Genomic DNA, 5,660 nt, shown 5'->3' with positions numbered 1-5,660 from the left:
GGATAGAATTAGATCCAAGTGGTATGGAATCTCAAATAATTAATGAATCTTCTAAGCAATTAGATGAAGAGGATGAAGAGCCTAGAAGAAGTAAAAAGACAAAGAAACCGACTTCTTTTGGTTCTGATTATCTAACGTTTATGTTGGATAAAGAACCACAGACATATCAAGAGGCTATGTCATCACCCGAAGCTCCTTATTGGAAGGAAGCAGTGAAGAGTGAGATTGAATCAATCCGACAAAATCACACTTGGGAACTTGTGGATCTTCCACAAGGATGCAAACCATTGGGTTATAAATGGGTCTTCAAAAGAAAGATGAAACCGGATGGTTCTATTGAAAAATACAAGGCGAGACTTGTAGTCAAAGGCTATAGGCAAACTGAGGGTGTCGATTACTTCGATGTTTACTCTCCAGTCGCTCGAATTGCCGGAGTTTTGCCGTCGTCAACAACCGTCGTCCCCAACATATACATCATATAGAAATGTATATATAACACTAAACTATTGCAACATTTCAGCAAAAACAAAGGAATTCAATCGATATTTTATACATTATAATATTTGTTATATATACTTAATATTATGTTAACATTTTTCTTTAAAATAATGAAAGGATTTTTTGTTGTCATTGAATAGATAAAATTTATCAGTATTGCAACATTTCAGCAAAAACAAAGGAATTCAATCGATATTTTATACATTATAATATTTGTTATATATACTTAATATTATGTTAACATTTTTCTTTAAAATAATGAAAAAAAATTTGTTGTCATTGAATAGATAAAATTTATCAGGACATAATTCTGATATTCAATATTTCAATTATTTGTTCTATATTATAACACATAAAATTTAAACATATAAAATATAAAATACCCAAAATATTAAACCGAAAATTCACTAGATCTGAAATAGATCTAACAAATACCAAAAAAACTATTAAGATTTTGATGAAAGATAATATAAACAGTTAATTTGATCGAGTAGGTGTATCCTATGTATCATTAAGTTTTTGTTTTGAAAATCTTCCATAGAATTGTTGGATTGAGTTTTGAAATGTATACTCCAAATAAAAAATCCGTTGGATCAAATCATATCAGAGTTTTATTTAACCAATATTATTATAATAAAATATAAATAACATACAAATATGACATAATCTTAGTTTTAATTTTTAAGATAAAAGTGACTAAATAAAAGTTTATAAACAATATCATGACTTGGTTTTAATTAGCATCAATCCTTAGCTCAATATTATAATCCATAAAATATAAATACATAAATTGTTAACAATCTTTTTGGAAAAAAAAGAAGATATTATTGCATTATCTCAACACTTTAAAAAAAATATTTTGTTATAATAATATAAAAGTTTATAAATTTAAAAATAAAATTTATTATATTTTACTTTAAAACTAATAAAATTTACATATATATAGTTAGCCGCGGCGTTTCGCGCGGGGGTTTATAACTAGAGGTATCAATCGGATGGTCCAATCTTATCCTATTTGAATCCGCACTCGATCTGATATTTTTAAATTCGGACTGACCCAATTTTTTTGGATCTAAATAACCAAATCCGAAGTCCTATAGACTTCGGACTTGAGTTCGGATTGAGTCAGACCGTGCCAATCCATTAAATTTATTTTTTAAAAGAAAAATTTTGAACTTTCAGACCGATCTAAAACCCGATTTGAATCCTATCCGAAAATCTATTAATTTAAGCATATAGAAATTGATTGCCATTTGGCGAGGGAGAAGCTGCAGCAAGGTCTGATAAAAAAATTGCATTATTACGACAGAAAGTCAGTTGGTAAACTTATTCACAAAGGCTTTGCAACCTGTTGTGTTTCAACATTTACTTGAGAAACTTCACTTGTCAAATTTATTTCTACCACCTGATCGAAATAAACTTGAAGAGTATATATTAGATATATAGTATTTCTATACACGCATCACGTCGTATATTCAGATTGTAAAGTTTATGTATTAATATTAATGAGAAATACACACAAAAAATCATTTTAACAAACTCTCTGTCTCAAATATTAATGAGATATATAGTATTTCTTGTTCTTCACTTCATAGTATTTAGGATTTTGTCTCATTTGATATGTACACACACAATTAATATCTTTGTTTACTTGTCAAAATATTAGTTCATCTTCTCTCTAATTTGGTTCGATCAATGCACATTGTAGACCATTGAATCTGTTTTTAATCTCCATAACTCCATTGAATTTGTTCATCAATCTCCATAACTCTCAATTATTTTTAATTGAGATTATTTGATGAGATAGAATATCGAAAATATAGAAATACCAACAACTTTGATTTTATTGTTGATATCTTTGGCTTTGATTGATCTACATAGTAACATGTTTTACATGATTGCGGTTAGTGGAATATATTTTGTATTTTTTTTTATGATCAATATTTAATATAATGTGTAAATGATATATGTTTAAAGGCAGTGCGGTGCACAAAAAGCTCCCTTGAGCGGGAGTCAGGGGAAGGATCCCACCACAAAGATGATGATTTTTTCATGTCCATTAAATTTAATGTATTTGTTATTTAATTAAACTAAAACTAATCAAATTAAATCAAGTAATATAAAATTATATATGAAATCTAAAATTATTAATTTTATTAATTTTTATCAAATGAATTAGATTTTAATTTTAAAAAATATAAAAATTACATAATAAAAATGAAATCTTTCAAAAACTAAATTTATATTTTCTTTAAATAGAAATACCAACAAATTTGATTTTGTTGTTGATATCTTTGGCTTTGATTGATCTACATAGTAACATGTTTTACATGATTATGTTAGTGAAACATACTTTGTATTTGTTTTTTGGTAATCAATGTTTAATATAATGTTAAATGTTATATTTTTCTGGTTGTGAATATAATATGGAGGATAAAATCACAAAATATGTATCAAATAATAAAACATAAATTAATTAAATTGATGTTTTCAGATTGGTTATGTGTAGTCTTTTAATAAACAAAAGTTATAATTAAAAAAAATACTCATGCAAGTGATGCCACTAAAAAAAATAATAGCTAATTTATTAGTTATAGTTAGCAAGTACAACGTACTAAACAGATATTTCATGTGAACCAATGTTGTATTTAAAGATTATTTTAATTATCGTCAAAATGAAATACTATCATCTTCTCAAATTTATCACATGCAATTATTACATATTTTCTATGGTCAAAATATATTATCAAGCAACTTAGAAATTTTAGAAGACGAACATATGAATTTATATGAAAAATATAATGATATTTTTATTTGTAAATGATATATCCAATATGATATAATGTGTTGTTGTCAATATTAATATGATGTGTATATTATAATTTGTTTTTGGATTTTCTAACAAGTGTCATTTTAGGATCATTTTTCTATAAAAAATGAACGTAATATTACAATTTTATAATGCATATTATATTTTACTTTGGAAAATAAATACATAAGTATCATTGGGATCATTAGTGTTTTGATTTTGGATAAATATCGTTAGAATCTAATAAATAATTTTTTTATTAATATTTGTATTAATTTTTATAAATCTAAAATGAGTCTAATGAAAACTGTAGAAACTGTTAGGGTTTACGGGAGGTAATGCGAAATATGTGTTTGGTCAGGTAAGAATTCCATATGTAACTCTAGATTTTTGTTTAACAAGTGTTTTTAGAAACTTATCGAATTAGACGTGAAGTTCATATTTCAAGTGAAATATCAGTCGAGTCGAATCCCATTAGAGTCTGGTCGTGCTTTATTTGAGGCACTAACTTCTGATTAAAGAAAGTTTACGAGACGATAATAGATTTTTCACGTATGAAAAACTAAATTAATTCATTTATCGTATAATCGAGGAGTTTAGGATAGACAGTGAAATTCGAATATATAAAAAATAATAAAAACACAAAATATAGGTCAAACCAAATGAAAAAGATTTAACTGAATGAGATTCTAATGTGGATTTATTTAAATTAGAAATAGATCAATTCCATATGAGTTATTGAAATGATATTATTACTACAAAATAAACATATCACACATATATAACATAATCTTAGTTTTTAGTTTTTTAGTATAAAATAACCAAGTATTAGCTTATAAAAAATAATAAAATGACTCAGATATTGATGGACCAAATGAAAGGGGCATATCATTTATATTATTATTTAAAACTATACTTATTAGATCACATTCTTCGGATATCATTAAGTTTTTAAAAATTAGAATTCTTTTATCGAATCGTAAAATTTCTTATAACATTGATACGATATAAACTAATAATTTTTTTTAAAATTTGTACGTAATTTTAGTCCGCGCGATACGCACGAGTTATTACCTAGTATATAATAAATAATGAGATCTTCTCTCCCCATTTGTGAAATGAACCTGGAGGTCAAGTAACAATCCAACCACTTTTCAAACATTTTTCACACACGAACTATGATCACTAAACCACCATAAGATGTATTAGAGAGATGTACAAAATATCACAGATTTGTATATATCTCTAATAAGATGGATGAGTAAGTCTTTTTATTGTTTAATCTTTTGAAAATGGTAACATCTTTTTCGATTCGGTACGCTTCAGTTTTGAAGAATTGTACCGAAATATCCATCCCTAAACAACACTCTGATGATAATGTAGTTAGCGGGGACATGGCTCTTTTAGTCAATCTTAGAATTCTATTTAATTAATTAATTTTTATATAATCCATTTAACTCAATAATCCATTTGAATTCATCCAAATAAATATAATGGTTTAATAGATGGAATTAACAACACCCACTAAATTTATAAGCCACAAAAATTTGGATTGGATTCCACCCAACCCATCCATTTTGCAACTCTAGATTTCTCAAATGTTATTTTGGGTCTAGTTTCTAATTTGGTTTTCGTTTAAAAAAAATTAATTTTGAATTACGTTCGTCTTTTCTTATTCGTTATATTAACTTGGTTCAATGAAATTCATTTAGAATTTTCTAGATGATATTTGATCAAAATAATGTTATATGTTGTTGTCTCATTTCATATATATATATATAATCCATGATAATTTTGGTATTCCGACTTTTTTACTAACTGTTGTGGTACACTTTTTTTTTATGGGATCGACGATTACTCGAACCACCGAGAAAGACAACTAGAGATTAAAATTGATTGAATAATTTATATTACAACAGTGAGGTAGGGGCGGACAGGCGTCTTCTCAGGTTTTATGAGAATGTTACTTGTATCTTTGTCTCACAACACGGTGTACCATATAACATTCACCAATCTAAATTTAAATAAATATTCAACAAAATTATATATTTTTTAATTCAAAAATATATTTAAAATTTGAAAATTCTTAAAATATTATAATATACATAGATTTCTAGAAAAAAATTCAAAAATACAAAATGATTCTGAAGTTGAAAAGATTAGGATAGTAATAAAAACATATAAAACCGTAGATATTTTGGTAAATAATTTAGAAATAAAAGGATAATTTTATCTTATATATATATATATAAGGCCGTGGGTATCCATTCTCTATATCTCTGAAACCCCAACCGATATCCGTGATACGATTTTCTATTTTTTAATACTCGTTTTCGTCTTCGTTGAATGCCGA

The sequence above is a fragment of the Tarenaya hassleriana genome, unplaced genomic scaffold (genome assembly GCF_000463585.1).
Source record: "Tarenaya hassleriana unplaced genomic scaffold, ASM46358v1 Cleome55, whole genome shotgun sequence".
Taxonomy (NCBI): Eukaryota; Viridiplantae; Streptophyta; class Magnoliopsida; order Brassicales; family Cleomaceae; genus Tarenaya; species Tarenaya hassleriana.
Note: the sequence above shows the minus strand (reverse complement) of the source record.